A 17,269-nucleotide genomic window follows, 5' to 3' on the forward strand; every position below is an offset into this window, starting at 1 on the left:
TTATATATATAGTATTTTCTGATTTATAAGATTTTTTTTTTAACCTGTCTTTTTTTCATCAAGTTCTCCTGTTTGTTATTCTTCCTTTTAATTACAGTGGATATTAGGTCAGGATGTTGATTGGGGTTTCAGGCAGAGAACTTCAGGCCTCAGTTGGATCTGCTTTCAGCATTGCCTTTCACTTAATTTCTCTGAGCCTCATTTCCTTCCCTTGTAATAAAAGAGAATTGGGCCCTTTGGGTCCGAGGAACAGTGTGTGTGTGGATCTGAAGGTTCCATTTGTCCATATTCAATCTCAAGTTAACGTGATTGACAAATTCCTTGTTTGCATTCTGGTTCCCAGTACAAACCAGGGCTGCTCGAAACCCTTGTATTAAATGGTTCCTTTACAAGCAGATGCCAGGAGGCAGAAGAGCATAACCAGGAGGACCCTGACTAGGAACGTCCTGTCACATTTATTCTGCATTTGAGGTCGTGATTATGGTAGTACCATAACTGTAGGCCTTGGAGTTATCGAATGAAGAGATCTAATCTCTGCCTAACATAGAGGCAGACAACTCCTGTTACAAGACTTTACTTTTCTTTGTGGTAAATCAAAAGGCTGAGCTCAATTCCCTTTTGAACTTTGTGCTTTGATACAACAGTGGGATGATAAAGGAGTCCAGAAACCAGATCTAGGCCTGTCTTCCCTTGGTAAGGAAAAGCTCTTGATTTTGTGCATAATAGAGGCCAGATATTGGAAAGGAGGCGGCATAGGCCAGACGTGTTATTCAGCAGCGGAAAATGAGGAACAGTCATGAAAGCTTTAGAATAATTTTGTATGGATGGAATTGAATTGATGTCAATAGCCCAGGTAAGCACCTAGCTCATCTTTTGCTACTTTAATCACTTTAATTGCCACAATTTTCTTTCATGTGTTGGTGATGATAGGCAGAGTTATAGCACATTAGGTTTATTGGCTGGAAATCTTGCGGGTACTTCTAAGAACAGCGCTCATTCCCTCTCTGCCCCTGCTAGCCTTGTCTGCCTCTCCTAGATTCCTAAGATGCTTCCAGAACCGTCACATTAAGATTGCTGTTTTTGTCACGGCCCATTTTCCTGCAGCCTTGGGGATGTGCGTTGCTAGTGTAAAACCTCCTTGGAGTGGATTTGGCTTCTGCCCCAGCAGCCTTTAAGTTAGGTGGTTTACCACATCATTGTAATACATGATGTATTGTAGATGAGTTTATATGGCTTACTCTTGTCCGAAAGGGCAGACATTCTATTTTATTACAGAGTCTCAACAGGAGAGGATAAAGTGTATTGGTAATTAGGCCTCTGGCCAGAGGGAGCTGTTTTTCTATGCATTCCAAAAATAGTTGAGTGTTCATGAGGTCCATGGTACCGAGTGGAGATTTTGGGGAAGGCATGGGCTCTGAAGAGGTTTGGGATCTGTTGAGAGGCTGAAATGAAACCGTATTTGTGAAAAGTAAATGGTGTAAGGTGTTTTGTGGTTAAAAAGTGTATCTTTTACTCTGCTCTCTCTGACCGGATATGCTGCTGCCACTTCAAACTGTCATATCTGTTTCAATTCCTGAGGTTACAGATTTTGCTGTCACTTAGAGTCAGAACCTGTTCAATCACCTCTTTCTCCTCTTCCTTGAATCCAGTGGATCCTCTTAATGGCTGTTACGTCTGCTCCTCCTCCCTGTTCCTCCTTTGGGCACCCAAAGTTCTAAGCCAGATCATTGTGGCTCTGGGTTATAACAGTGGCTCTTCATCAGGCCCCCCTTTCTGCAGTCACCATGTCTACAAAACACCACCTTATTTGTCTTCTTGATGCAGCACTTCCTGAACGAGACCATTGCTTGCCCCAGAAGCTTTCGGTAGTTCTCTATAGGCTGCTATGGGGTTGTTATTTTTGTTTTCAAACTTGAAGTCCCTGAGTTTGTGGGTCCTGACCCTTGGGATGTTCTGTAACATGTAGGAAGCACAGCTTTTGTTGGGTTCGCCAAAGTCCCCGTGAGCCACAGAAGGTAAGAACTACTAACCTGCAGGTTATGTCCAGCTTCCTAAGTTGGCGGTCAAGTCCTTCCTAGTTGTCTTCAAACCACTTTTGCAGCCTTTCTTTGACTACTTTGCTCAGAGACCTATTAGTTCCAGCCCTGCCATTTCCATGTTCTTGACCTAATGAATTTTGCTTAGCCTTTCCTGTCTCTCGCTGCCCTATTAATTTAGAAGGCAGATAAGTAAACACACTCTTCTGCAAACATTCTCTTTGCTCTGCAGACCTTCTCTTTGCTCTCTCGCCTTCATTCACCCATTCTGTCAATTCTTTCTGACGTTTTTTCTGAGTGTGCAGCTTGCAAATTCTTGTACTTTCTTTACTGGCCTCTTGTTTCAAAGTGATTTCCTTTCTTCGTAGATGTATTTAGCTCTCCAGTTTTGGCTTTCATTTTGTGCATTGCCTTGACTTGTTAAATACACAGACCTTTCATTTGCTTAAATGTTTCTTGTAGTTAATCTATAATAAACATGTATCTTACACAGAATTATAAAGAAGGAATTGTTTTGTGAATTTATCTAAAATGTAAAAATACAGATAAAAATGAAACCTTTTTTTTGATTAAAAAAATATATTCACTCATCCTCCCCTGAACAGATTTGCCCGTTCTGCCCTTAATATTTTTATGTTGTCTTCATTCTCCCATTGTATCCGAAAGTAGCCTTAACGATTTCCTTATTTTATAAAATGAGAACATGGACCCTTTGGTTGAGTTCCTCTTCACCCACCCCCAAACGGCTATTTCATGTCGAGAGAGACAATTAGAATATGAGCTTCTTTAATTCACTCCCACATCAAACTACAGGTCCATGCCATTTAACATAACACTGACTCACATTTATCTCAAACTGGTATCACTGAGCTTAAGTGAAAATTTTTCTGATTCTTTGTGGTTTTCCAAAGGTGAAGACTTAGTTTTCCTTTCTGTGTCCAAAGAGGTCTAAACTATGAGGAGGTCTGATCTGTGTGTATCATAAAAAAATTAACACAAAAAACATCTGTATTCACAGCTTCAGTATTCTCAAGTTAGATTTATCATCTGCCTGGAACTCAGGTCTGTGCAGATGGATGGTTCTGCTGGCCTAAGGAGGAGAAAAGGAAATGATCATTAGATTAAAGGTTTTATGAGCCCATGAGGCCACAAGAAACCAGTAGCTCTGGTAATTGCCCCTCCCTGGCCCAGTGTAGTTATTTTCTTAGTACACTGTAAAAACAGTTTTCTGATTGTATCTCGAATCGAATGTATTTTAGTGGGTCCAGTAGTCTGGTGCTTTCCATATTGAGGGTGATTGGACTGCCCGAGCTGGTTCCAGTAAGACTTACCACCCGTCTTGTGTTTGTTTTGGGGCATTATGGACCCCAGGCCTTGGCAAACCCACCATTTTACGACACTGCCCTGTGGATTTCCCGGTTGTGCTGATTGGGAAAAACTCAAAGGCCCATCGGATCTCCTGCGTACTATTTGACCTTCAGTCTTGTCAGACATGCCTGCCTATAAACCATATCTCTTCCCAGTTTAAGTAGCTCCTTGCCCACCTGCACCTAACCCTCAACATTCTGGCAAATTGTGTGTCATAAACACCTTGTCATTGTTGTCTTTTTTGTTTGTTTGTTTTAGATTTTATTTATTTGAGAGAGAGAGCATGAGCAATAGGGAAGGGGCAGAGGGAGAAGCAGACTCCCCGCTGAGCAGGGAACCTGATGCAGGGCTCCATCTGAGTGCCCCAGGATCATGACCCAAGCTAAAGGCAGACACTTAACCTACTGAGCCACCCAGGAGCTGTGTAACCGGCTTGTTTTCTTTTCTGCCAACTCAGGTTTTGTGTAGAAATTTTTTTGAAAGCCACTGTTTACTGGATTTTTATATTCTCTTTATTGGCTTTTAATTTTGAAAGTAGCATATGTGGCTTTGTTTATAGTCCTTTATTTTTTCTTTTTAAAAGATTTATTTATTTATTTATTTATTATTTGACAGCTAGAGAGAGCACAAGCGGGGGGCGTGGCAGGAAAAGCGAGAAGGAGAAGCAAACTCCCTGCTGAGCTTGGAGCCTGATGTAGGGCTGGATCCCAGGACCCTGGGATTATGGCCTGAGCCAAAGGCTGACGCTTAACTGACTGTGAACCACCCAGGCACCCCATCCAGTTCTTTAAAATGAGTTTTATATAAAGAAGTCTATGCGACCAGTGCTGTCAGTTTGATGTGTGAAGATTCCTATTTTCAATGTTTCCTAGCTGTAAGAGGATAGGGGCAAATACAGATTCTTGAAGTGAACTCAGTAGGTTCCAGTAGGATCAGTCTGAGTCCACTCCCTCCTTTCCATAACACAAACTGTGACTCACGATTCTCCGTTCAGTAATGTCTTTGGTAATCAGACCTGTTGTCACAGCCCTGCAACACCTGCCCAAACTGAGACATACTTGAGCTCACTTTTCAGTCAAGTATTTATTGACCACCTATATATATATTTAAATTATTGGCCTGATTGACTTTCCTTGATGTTACTAACCTTTTGCCCTCTTAAAGGATGGCATCAGGATCAGTTACTAGAACGGCTTTGTTTTGCAGGTCACGAAGAGAATTCCTCTAGATGCAAAGTCAACTCCAAACCCAGACCACCTTTGACTCGCCTCTTTCGGCCATCAGCTGCCTTAAATACTCACACCACATTTGAATATCTTACTCTACAATGCAGTATTTTTTCCTGTTACCTTTTTTACATTTCGACAAATTATGTGCCTACTTAAACCTAAACTGTGCTGACTCTCTACAGCGTTCATGCACTCTTCTGAGCTAGAAGGTGCTGTTCTTCTGGGAAATACATTGCTTTCTCCTGGGAACCTGTGAATTTGAAGATGACTCCTGCATGGTCACAGCAAGGGACTCAGCGAAGTGTTTAACTGTCACAAGATAGGATCCAGTGGGGCAGTCAGTAGGAAAGCAGAGAGCATGTTCAGAGGCAATATTTGTTCTAACAGAAGTATACCAAAGTATATTTTCAGGATGACTTTCTTATTTCTGCCATCTACTGGAATAAATTATTTTTCTGCCTTCTGTGGAAATCTGGTTTTGGTGTTTATTAAGTTCATTTTTGTAAGCTTTTATCTCTTGATGCCTTTTTTTAAAAAATGATTTTGTTGTTCAAACTGAGGTTGGAAATATAAACCTGGTCATGTAGTCTGATATACCTGAAGAGACTGGTGAGTGCTTTTCTTAGTCATTAGTAATCATTTGAGTGCTTGCTGTAGCCAAGGCACTGGAGGAATCAAAGGTGTGGGAGTTGTGGTCCCTGCAAGTTCAAGAGCTGATACACAATCTGGAGAGGTAAGGTTGGTCTACATTGACCTGTAATCTGAGGCCGTGCTAGCCTGTTGTCCATAAAACAGTGGTTATGATGGTGAACAGTGAAAGGGTCCGTATCCAGCAGAGGCACAGGTGGAAGTGGCCTTCCAGGTACCATCACACCCTCACAGATAGGACTGGAGAAATCAGGATGGATTAAAAAGCCTGGGATGGGGCAGTAATTCTGTGTTTTTGTAGCAGCCATCTGAATAATTCACTAATTTGGGGACTTTATTAGCTTTAAGAAATTAAAAATTTAAATGGGTCTAAATTTTCACCAGCCCATGGCTTTTTGACTGCCGGCCAAGCCAAGAATGGATTTCCTGTTTTGCAGTTTGTGCTTTTCTATTCCTCCCAAACGGTCTGAACGCGTTGCTTTGCTGTTCTTGTAACAGAAGAGTTTCAAGTTGAGATGGCTGTCCTGCTTTCATTTCTTTCTTTTCATTCTTTACTTTGATTTTGAACTTCAAATTTTGAGAGGCAACTCTATACTTTACATTTCCAGCAAAAGGGTTTCTTTAGCTAATTTCATGGAATCCATCAAACACTGAAGATCTGGCACTGGAGGGACATTAGTGGCAAACACGAGCTAACCCCGTAGTTTCTAGATAAGGAATCTGAGCCCAGAGAGAGAGATTGCGTTCCTAGTTCAGTGCAGCTGGTCAGATGCAGACCAGGGAGTGGGATCCATGTTTCTTAATTTCCCCGCTAGAGCCCTTCTTACTTGCTACCTGCCTTTCCCAAACTTGCAGCCAACTTTGGCTTTCAGGTTTTAGGGAAGACTTCTGCCAGGCTGTCGCCCTTCAAAGCAGTTCACTTGACATTATTATTTGTCATTGAAGAAAGCAATGCTGGTGGTTACTATGGGTACAGAAAAGGATGCTGCAGTTTCTGAACCCTCACCATGGGGGAAGTGTGACTCCATTGCAACTATCTATTCAGATTCTTCAAGTCTGGTCCTGCCTTCCATTATCACTGGCGGTCAGCCTAAAGCCTTCCAATGCCACTAGACTGCTTTCTGGCGTTGCACCATGGTTTTGAAGCTGAGCCTTGTGATGTCTCTAATGTAACAGCGCTTCCTTTGAGTGTTGCTTTCGCCTGTCTTGAGTTCAGCATATGGCATTAGCTGATAGGGAATCTGCATTGTTTCAGCACTGTGGGGCTTAGCTGTGGCGTGCCTGTGGCAGTGATGGAAGCCAGTGTTCCTGATCGTGGTTTGGCACAGTTCCAATTTAATGGCATAGTTGAAAGCTGCGGTCATGACCCTAGCTGATCTGAGTCCCTGAGTCCTGCCTTACTCTGTCACTTTGTATTGATCCATTTTTGTACTTCCCATTTGCTCTCAATTAGACATTTTGGGAAGTCAACTGGATTACATTGGTTTTTTGCATTTGGACTTGCCACTTGGTGGGATCCAGTTCCTACAGACACAAGTCAGGAAGATCAGTGTGTTGGCTGCATTAGTAACAGTGAGAAACACAAGGATGTGAGCACTGAAGGGGCTGATTCTGTGCCAGGAAGGTTTGATCGTCCCCCAGAGGGGGACCTGCTCAGTAAGCCTTCTAGAGAAGTAAAAGGCCCTAATTGCAGCTCAGGCCTGAACATGGAGGTTTCTCTCTAAACCCTAGTGGGACCTACAGCTAGTGAGGACTCTAATGGCCTCAGCATAAAGCCTATGAAGAAAAAAGCTCATTTCCTAGCCAAGTTGGAGATCAAAGACTTCGCAGAAAGATTGATCACAAGCCCCTAACAGCCAGGTACTGTGACTGTCACCACCTAGCTTTATGGCTATTGAAATGAGGGAATGAGGAGATCAACTCATTTTTTGTGAGGGGAAATTTGCTAAGTTCCCTTTGTCCAGGAACTCTTTTAACCCTTGGGCTTGTTTCCTCATTTATGACATTCTTAAGAATATTAAATACAAGTAATAAGTAAACTCCGTTACATGTTTTCTCCCCACCTTGTTCCTAGTAATTGACCTGTTTTGTTACATCACGGCCCATCGTCTGAAAATGGATGGCTACAGAGCACATTTTGTTTGACAGTTCTCTTGCTCCAGTGATCGCTGGGACCCCAGCTTGGAAGGAGCCCCATCCAGCTCCTTAAAAGGATATTGGAAATGTCCTACTCCTCCAGAGCCTATCCGGATGAGCGCAGTGTGGACTCTGGCATGATCATTAGGCTAGGAGAGGCTGCAGGTTTGCAGTCTCGCTCTGTCTCTTGCAGGCATATTAACTTTGAGAAAATCATTTAATTTCTGAGCTTCAGTTTTTTTTTAATCTACAAAGTAGGGATAACACCTGCCTTTTCTGCTATACAAGCTTGTTACCAAGTGACATGTTGTTGGTGAAGATGATTTGTAACTTTTAATAAAACACAAAGTATTTTCCAAAGAAATGACAAAACCGCTAGGATCCCCTGATGACATTTTTTATAAAGACAGGCCCCCTAAGAGGGGCAGCCAACTGATTTTATTTATTTTTTAATTTTTTACGTACGGTTTCCCTTTTGATTAGTCATTGGTACTTGGGTTACATAATAATCAAGGACACACACCGGGCTCCAGGCCTGAGCTCTGAGCAGGGAGATGGATCTCTCAGAAACAATCCTAGTGTAAGTGTCTAGACCACATCCTTCCTGCCCTTCCAGGTTCTGTGTGAGTCCTACAAGCTCTTCTACCAGAACGTGAGTATTTCTGGCATGATTTAAGATGTAGTCTGAGGGTCATTGTTCTTTTGAACGATGTTTTTGTTGCTTTCTTTAAACATAGTATGATGTCTGTACCCTCATCACTGACCCAGCAATAGTTTATCATATCTGGCATTGCTTCGGAAGTAGTGGTTTTTAGTTGTTTTTGGTTTTTTGTTTTGTTTTGCTCATTTCTTCTGGCCAGTTTTTTTTTTAAACAATGTGTAAGTGTTAAAGTTAAGAAATGTTTTTTTTTTTTTAAAGATTAGTTTGTTTTAGAGAGTGTGGGCGTGACTGGAGGGAAGGGCAGAGAGAGAGGGTCAGAGAGAGAATCTCAAGCAGACTCCCCGCGGAGTGTGTGCAGAGCCCCAGGAGGGCTGCACAGAGATCATGACCCTGAGATCATGACCTGAGCCGAAACCAAGAGCCAGTGCTCAACCCACAGAGCCACCCAAGCACTGCAAGAAATGATTTTAATTGTTGTTTGGACTCCTGGAAGATCTGTCCCTGGGCTTCATCTTCCAAAAATTTGAAGAGTTAATTGCTCCTTTGCTAACTATATTTAAATTTTATCTTAAAATATATATCTAGGCATTTAACAATGGTTTCACTGGCCCATCCTTCTATGCAAGTACTCTCTTCTGTTTGAAGAACAAATATATTTGAAATGAAGATGGGACTTGAGGCAAAAGTTAGGTATTACTTTTTTCCCTGCTCCTTTATTTCAACTTTCTCTCAAAAGTTGAGTGGATGGAATTAATTGTAGAAAATCCTTAATTTTCAAAGAAAAAAAGCACAGTATAAAATAACCACCATAAAGGATATTTATTGTAGCACAATTAATGGAAAGCAAACTTAATGCCCAACAAACGTAAGGAGATGCATAAGAAGTCACACTGCATCCAACTGAAGGAATGTCATGGTGCATTTAATTATTTATTTCTTTCTGCAACGTATGTTGAGAAATGAGATTGAAAAGATAAACATTGCCTCTGGATGGAAACTGCAAATGATTCAAATTTTCTTTTTCCTTTTTAGGATTTTCTCCAAAAAAAAGGTAATACTTGAGTAAAAAGAGCAATGATAAAAATTACTTTAATAAAAAAATAATATTCAGGGAAAAAAGACAGGATTTTAAACTTACATATATAACAAAAAGCCTAGTGAGAAATAGGCCAAAATGTTGATAATGATTATTTCTTTCACAACTTCATATATTTTCCACAGAGAGTGTGTATTACTTTTATAATCAGGGGGAAAAAGTGTTTTGAAGGGGGACCATTGTCAGAATAGTGTTAATACTTCATTCAAACACTATAACACACACTACATACACACAGATTTGGGTTTTTTTGTTTTTTGTTTTTAAGATTTTATTCATCTGACAGACAGAGATCACAAGAAGGCAGAGAGGCAGGCAGAGAGAGCGGGGGAAGCAGGCTCCCCGCTGAGCAGCGAGCCTGATGTGGGGCTCGATGCCAGGACCCTGAGACCATGACCTGAGCCAAAGGCAGAGGCTTTAACCCACTGAGCCACCCAGGCGCCCCTGTTGTTTTGTTTTGTTTTTTTAAGAGTAATTCAGGTATGCTTGGGTGGCTCGGTCATTGGGCATCTGCCTTCAGGTCTGGTCATGATCCCGGGACCCTGGGATCGAGTCCCCCATTGGGCTCCCTGCTCAGCGGGGAGCCTCCTCCTCCCTTTACCTCTGCTTCTCCCTCCCACTGCTGCTCCCCCTGCTTGTGTTCTGTTACTCTCTGTCAAATAAATAAACAAAATCTTAAAAAAAAAAAAGTAATTCAGGGTGAGGGGAAATGAAGTCAGCTAGATTTATTAAAACACTGAAGCTATTCTGAATCAGTGAAAATCAGCAAGTTCACACAGCAGTTGTGCAGGCAGGACAGAGTACAGAGCATTCGGCTTATAAAACTCTGGCCCACTTCTGTATAGGTGCTCACAGTGTCAGCATGATGAATGAAAAGGGAGAATTGATTTTAATTCTGCCCACATAGAAAAGTGGAAGCCTGGGTTATTAATGTTCTGGGGTCTCACATGGGTTAGAATAAGCCCCACTGTTCTTTCCCTCCCAACTGCTCCAAGCAAGTCTTTTCATTCAGGCTGTGTCACTGCTTCAGTTAAAACCCCCTCCTTGTGAAATGCATTGGCTCTGTTTTCACCAACTCTCACCTGCTTCCCCCCACTGCCCAGCCAGCTCCAAAACAGGAATATTCTAGTGGCTAAAGGTGCTCAGTAACACACTATTACCCACATGAATCAAGGGAGGCTTTGACCTGAGTTGTTCTCAGGATTTTGACATGGTTTCTATAGTTTCTTTACACTGTCCAAAGTATGGTACTACACTGTGGGTTGCCACTCCAAAACAGAACAAGCAGAGCAGATGTTTTGTAAAAGTAGGCGATGTATTTGAGGAAGCGTGAGTTGAGAAGCTAAGTGTGACTATACCAAGCCACAAACGCTTTTCAACAACATTCAACAGGTATTTTCAGCTCTTACCCTTTTCAACAACATTCAACAGGTATTTTCAGCTCTTGTTCTCTGTCTTGATGTTAGCTGCTTGAGATCATGGGAAGCCGAAGAGACTCAGCCCTGAGCTCCTGGAGTTTAGAGTTTAGTGGGGACAGACAACTGACTCCCAGGAGCTCCTGGTGGGTGGAGCCCATGATAGCCATGATAGCTGGGGAGCAACCTTGAGCAAGGTGCCGTGCCTTGAACATACGGTGCTGGGTAAGAGCACTAGAAACACTAATGGTGGGGAAAGGCTTCTTGAAGGAAATAACCCTTAAGGGTAAACCCAGAGGATGATTAAGAGCTAGGTCAACAACTGATGAAGCTGTCATGAGAGTCTCAGAGGGAGAAGTAGCCTGGATTATGGTGATAGGAATGAAGTGGAGTTAGAGAAGAAGTGTATTGGGGGCTAGCACATATCAGTACATAAAGGGGATTGGATGGATGTTGGGAGGGAAAGAGGTTGTAAGGGACAGGAAGGAGTCAAGGACTACAAGCAGGTTCCCAGCCAGGTGGACCTTGGAGCCTTTCACTGAGATGGGGGCAGTGATGAGTTCAGCTGTGAACAAGGAGAATTTGCAGGTACCCAAGGTAGGCACGAGCAGATACCCAATGGGCCATTGTTATGTGGGTCTGGAAGTTGGGCAGGAAAACCAGGCTGGGCATGGGGGTATGGAGCACTAGCATGGAGATTAGCAGATAAGGGGACTAAGAACAGTGTGTAGAGTGAGAAGAGATCTAATCTAGGCTGGAGACCTTAGGAGCACCCACTCTTCAGTGGTGGGCAAAGAAAGAAGAATCTAGAGATCTAAGATAAACGCCATGGCTTGAACAGCAGCCAGCACCACCCTGTTCCAGCTTTCTAACATACATCATCTTATGAATAAGGGGGACACAGTCCTATTTTACAGTTGGAGATGCTGAGGTTATGTGACTTAATCCAATTTCACCCAGAGGTTATCCCCTGAAAGCATCTGGGAAATTAGGTACGTGTATACGTGTGGGTGTTCTCCTGGGGAGCAAGTATATGGCTTTCCTCAGACCCCTAGAAAAGCTCAGAACCATTGTTAAAAATCATACCAACAATAGGGGTGTCTGGCTGGCTCAGTCGGGGGGGCATACGACTCTCGATCTCGGGGTCGTGGGTTTGAGCCCTGCACTGGATGTAGAGTTTACCTAAACCAACAATATCAGCAGTGAGTGACCCGTACCCGTTACTAGCCGTGTGCCAGACCCAAAGACTATAATTGGGGCAGGACAGGCCAAAGAGCAGTATTGTGCATCTCTCTCCTTTCTACTAGTCCCTACTTCTCTGTGTCCCCACCCCCAGGGAGGAGAAAAGACCACCACCTAGTGTTTTCTCCCATGGTGTTTATAGGAGCCTAAACCTGTTAACACTTCCTTCCTTAGAACAGGAGAACTGCCCCTTTGTCCTACTCTCACTTCAGGTTCCACCCTTACTCCCAATTTTCCCAAAGGCGACTTCCTCTTCTGCCAAGCTGGGAAGAGATGCTTGGATAAGTGGGCAGGAAGCCCCCTCTTGCTGAGCCGACTGGTTGTAGGGGCACCAGTGAAGCTTTGCGGCTGGTTTACCAGGACTCCTGCAGCCATAATCCTTCTGACTTTCGCCTGAGTGATAGGTGTGCCTCCTGGGTTGATAAGGTGCCCTGCGCCTCTGAATAAAAAGGCAGGTAGCCCCACAGGAGGCAAGGTGGGCACTGAGGCATGGGGGCTGAGGTGTATGACTTCCTCCTGGGACTGCTCTTCCTAACAAGATATTATCTGCCCTTGGCATTCGGGTTTGTTACCATGCTTTATGTCTCACTGCCAACTGGTGTGTGAAAACAGGTGCAGAGTATGACAACTATTTCTTTTACACCTCTCACTCTTGGGCTGAGCCCTGTGAAGACAGGAGGAAAATTCAACACTGGCGGCCACTATTCCTGGTTTCGCTGTCGCGAGAGGGAAATTGATGACATTGTGAATTTGTGGGAAAAACAAAAACCGTGGATACAAGGACCCCCTCCACACCCGCCAACTTCACTCTTTGTTCTCCGAACTTTTTATTATTGCTTCTCTCTCTTAGCAACCCCTCTAGACTATTCACTTCCTAGATGTGGATATCCAGCTTTGTAGTTTTACGCTGGATTTGTGCTCTTGGAGTATGTCTCCATCTGTATAATTCAACAAACTGTTATCATAACTACAGGTCTTGGTTCCTGCTGCTTATCGATCTTTTCCTCCACTTGCTGTTTTTATCGGCCTACTTTGGGCCTCACCAACAAGAATGTCTTATTGTACCTGTTCTTTGGGAATATTTCCTACAACAAATGCTAGATTGTTTTCACTCCCTGGCTTCCTGGCTTGCTATCAGTTAAGAGTTGCTGATACTAACAGTGTATGTTCAGCTCAGTGCTGACAAAAAACAAAACCAAGCCAGAAAACAAAACCTCACAGAAGCTACTAGTTGTCCTAGAAGTTTTCACTCATAGCGAAACAGACAAAACAATTTTGATAGGAATGCTGCCTTGGAAGATAATGGAGTCACAAAGCAGTCTGAGTTGTTGGCTGCCTTCTCTTGCCATGTTACTTTCCCTTTGCTGCTGCTTCTCTTCTAAGAAGCTTCTGGTCACATTCCTCCCTGGAAGGTCAGTGAGGGGCGGTGAGGGGGGCAACACTTGAGCACTATGATTCATCAGGTTCTGCATTTGATATTCAGAATTAATCTGATGCACGATAGAAATCAAGAACAGTCAACTTAGTATCTTGCCCAAATAAGTTAGCAAGAAAGGGTCCGGAAACACTTAGGTATCGTGTTGTTAACCCCTGCAACAGGGCCTCCCCTCTTACAAACTCTGTTATACTGTAAGCTTTCCATGTCACTCTCCTTCAGGTTCTGAGTTCCTCCAGGGTGAGGACTGTGTCTTCATGTACACGTTAGACACTCCTCAGATGTCAATTTATTTCTCTCTCTTCTCTTCCCCTAATCCATCACGAAACACGAGCTTGATTATGCTATCTAGTGACATGGTTTGCATTCTCCATAATTCAAGGATGTAGTAGTGGTATACCACTTGATTTAACTGAGGACATAATAACACACATGATATGAACAGTACAAAGCAACAGGTTCTTTACATGCTCAGTTGGGTTGTAGAGGAAAGGATATTAATGAGGGTAGTTATAGACATGGTAGAAATAGACTTCATAAAAGATGTGGGGTCAGAGTGCCTGGGCAGCTCAGTGGGTTAACCCTCTCCCTTCGGCTCAGGTCATGATCTCAGGGTCCTGGGATTGAGTCCCACATCAGGCTCTCTACTCAGCGGGGAGCCTGCTTCCCCTCTCTCTCTGCCTACTTGTGTTCGATCTCTCTCTCTCTCTCTCTTCTCTGTCGAATAAATAAAAATCTTTTTTAAAAAAATAAAAGATGTGCGATCTTGAGTCATGGAGGACTAGGAGGATTGGGACCACAGCAGTTATCTAGTTCTGCCTGTGGGGAGTAAGGAATCGGGGTAAATAAGTAATGGATAGACTAGAGAACTACCTTGGGGCTGAACTTGGTGCTTTCCAGAAGTAAGAAACCAAAGCTCAGAGCTGTTACATAAAGAATACTCCATCCCATTGAGAGGTTAAGGCAAGGGGAAAAACTGAAATCTTCTTCCCCCAAAGAATATTTTCTAGGAAAGGTGAATGAGGGATGGGTGCCAATTGCCAACCATCAGAATCTTTTAGATTCATCCTCTGCAATGCCCCAGTCTCCTCAGGAAGAAAATCAGTTTTTATTTTATTTTATTTTTTTATTTTTTTTTTAAAGATTATTTATTTATTTATTTGACAGGCAGAGATTACAAGTAGGCAGAGAGGCAGGCAGAGAGAGAGGAAGAAGCAGGCTCTCTGCCAAGCAGAGAGCCCGATGCGGGGCTCGATCCCAGGACCCTGGGATCATGACCTGAGCCGAAGGCAGAGGCTTTAACCCACTGAGCCACCCAGGCGCCCCGAAAATCAGTTTTTAAAAGTGTGAGAAGGACACAGCTTTTCCTGGAGATCTTTCATCTTTGAGTTAATTAATCTCACTTCTGAAGCTGTGAAATGTTAAGGTATCACACAGGTCCAGAGGGGTGCAGAAAGAAAACACTTAGACTCAAAAGGCTAACACTCATTTAATGTGTACATAATCAGCAGACAGGGCTCAGTCTGTGCTCTAATGAAGAACTGCAAACTTTAGTTTGTAAGGAAAGTTAGGACCTGTGGCAACTCTTAATTTTCAGGAGAACTCAATGTTAAAAGTTAGAAGGTTGGGGAGAACATCCACTTCAAGTCCAGATTTCTCATGGTGAAGAAAGGGAAGAAATTGGAACCCTGCAAGGTCCGACCCCTCATCCTGGATCTCATAGTAAGTAGAGCTCAAATTGAAGTGTTGGGTCCAAGAACCACGTTTTGAATACCTCAGGGTTTAAAGGGTTGAAAGACCCAGGGAGGATACATAGAGCATGGGTGTTTCTGGTTGCTTCAAAGAGGGGAAAATGAATGGCCAGGGAACAGGAGTGGGAGAGAGATTTAATATTCGCTGAATATCTTTTTGTACCTTTTGAATTTTGTGTCGTGTATATGTTGCTCAATCAAAAAATAAATAATTTTTTTTTAAGAGTTCAGTGGAGTCCTAACTATTGCTTTGTTTCCCCCATTGTGACATGTTTGTGTAGCACATTTTTTGGTTCAGCCTTTTGATTCTGCAGAAGCAAGGTTAAGCACTTTGGAAGAGGTGATGGCCGTTGGTTACTACTTTGTGGCTAGAACAAGAAGAGCTCCTGTACCTCAAGCCAGTGCTATTCCACAGTCCTAGTTCCCTGCCAGTTTTGACTTTGGCACAATCTGGCAGAATAAAACCCAGAGAAACAAATGAATTAGTAGTCAGTGATTTCATTCACTTCAGAGCAGAATATGGTCATTAACCATGATGGGAAGGTCTCCATTAGATAACACTGTCCTTTCTGAGACAAGGGAAGATGCAAAGGCGGGAATCCAACATAATTCACTAGTAAGCTCCTTCAATGGCAGAGCCACGTGTTAGAAAAATCAGGCTGCTCCTTGACCCAAGCGGACTGTTGCCCAGCAGAAGTATGAAAATGACCGTCGAAAGGGCAGTGGAACAGTTGAAGAGCTAGCCGCCTGCTGGAGTTTTTCCAAACAAGGTATTATGAGAAAGGATCGTTGGTATGGTATCCCATGGGGGTTTAATGCAAGAATCGAATATGAACGAGTAAGAGGACACTGGCTCAAACTTCCCAAGCCAGTTTTTCTTTTGGTGTTTCAATTTTAAACTCCAGTCGATATGGAAAATTAGAATGTGGTATGTTAGACTTAAAAAAGAAAATAATGATAATCTTGCTACTTCCTGTGCAGTAGTGAAAATACTCCTCAACTGGGTGCTGAGACCCTAAGGAATTTTGAAGGATGCAGAGGTGGGAATTACTTTATTTTCCCCTTAGGTATCTACATATAACCACCTATTAATACTGTTTACCTAAGTAGTATTTTAGTGGCAGTTAAACTGGTAAAGTCTAGAATTATCCTTACTTGCTATTTAGCTTACAGTATGTCTTCTAAATGATGTCTTTGAAACAATCTAATAATACTACCATTCATTAAATGCCCACTATATGTGACACACTGGGGTAAGTGCTTTATATGAAAATTTCCACTCGATTCTCAAATCAACCCCATGAGTTACTTACAGAGGAGCCTTACGGAAGTTAAATAATTTGTGCTGGTTAAATCGTGGTAGAGCAAAGATTCATATCCAGGCTGTTATTTGACCAGTATTTAATGATTGCCTATGTGGCAGGCATGAAAGGAAGAAGAGAAACAGCAGGGCTAATCTCTGCCCTCTTGAAACCTATGATCTTTAGAAGTGTTCTAATTCCAAAGTCCATGGTTTTGACATTAACACTATACTACTTCCGTAGATCGTGCAAAGGAGAGCAACAATTTCTAAGGCAGTCACTCCTTTTGAGAAAACTGGCATCCTTAGGGAATCTGGCCAAGCATTTCTGTGCTCTAATCCAACTTTCTTCATGCTTAACTAAAGTCATTTCTGTTCTGTGCTCAAAAGATAAATGCTGTGCCTTTAAGAAGTATAAAGAGCAGGCTGGGAGCACAGGCTGTGGCAACAGACCTGGGTTCTGGGCCCGGATGGTTCATTTACTAGCTTCCTGACCCGGAGCGAGTAATCCCTATGAGCCTTAATTTCCCCATCTGCAAAAATCGGCATATTACCATTGAGTGTACCTGTAGGATTAACTAAATGAGATGATGAGCCCACTACATAGTACACGTTCGGTAGCAGAAGGTCGCTGTTATTAACAGGATTAGGGAGCACAAGGAAACCTCGGGCACATGTGTTATGAAGGTTTGCTAGGCGCTTTTGGTAGCATTGTTTGTACAGTAGTGTACAGGTATTCTTTCTCTTAAAGGTGAACGCAATCTGATCGATCCCCGTTTCTCAGGCTTACGTACGCAATAAATACTAGTTGAATGAACGAATGACTGAAGGCAAGGTCAGTCTCAGCGAATTAAGAGGTTCAAAGGTGGAAGACATACATAAAACAAAGTTGATGCAATCCCTCTCAAGTCAGTGCCCTCGGTTCCCGTGAGTTTAACTAACTTAGAATGTA

General features: G+C 42.8%; 1 protein-coding gene across 1 annotated transcript in view; it reads left to right on the forward strand.

The window, feature by feature from the left end:
* ATP6V0E1 (ATPase H+ transporting V0 subunit e1) overlaps nt 1-5,104 on the forward strand; it is a 30,636-nt gene extending 25,532 nt beyond the window's left edge. The window contains exon 4 of the mRNA XM_059417370.1: nt 4,611-5,104. The gene's annotated coding sequence lies outside the window, so the exon portion shown is untranslated. The remainder of the gene's footprint in view (nt 1-4,610) is intronic.
* The last annotated feature ends 12,165 nt before the right edge of the window (nt 5,105-17,269 follow it).

This window comes from Mustela nigripes, chromosome 12 (genome assembly GCF_022355385.1).
Source record: "Mustela nigripes isolate SB6536 chromosome 12, MUSNIG.SB6536, whole genome shotgun sequence".
Taxonomy (NCBI): Eukaryota; Metazoa; Chordata; class Mammalia; order Carnivora; family Mustelidae; genus Mustela; species Mustela nigripes.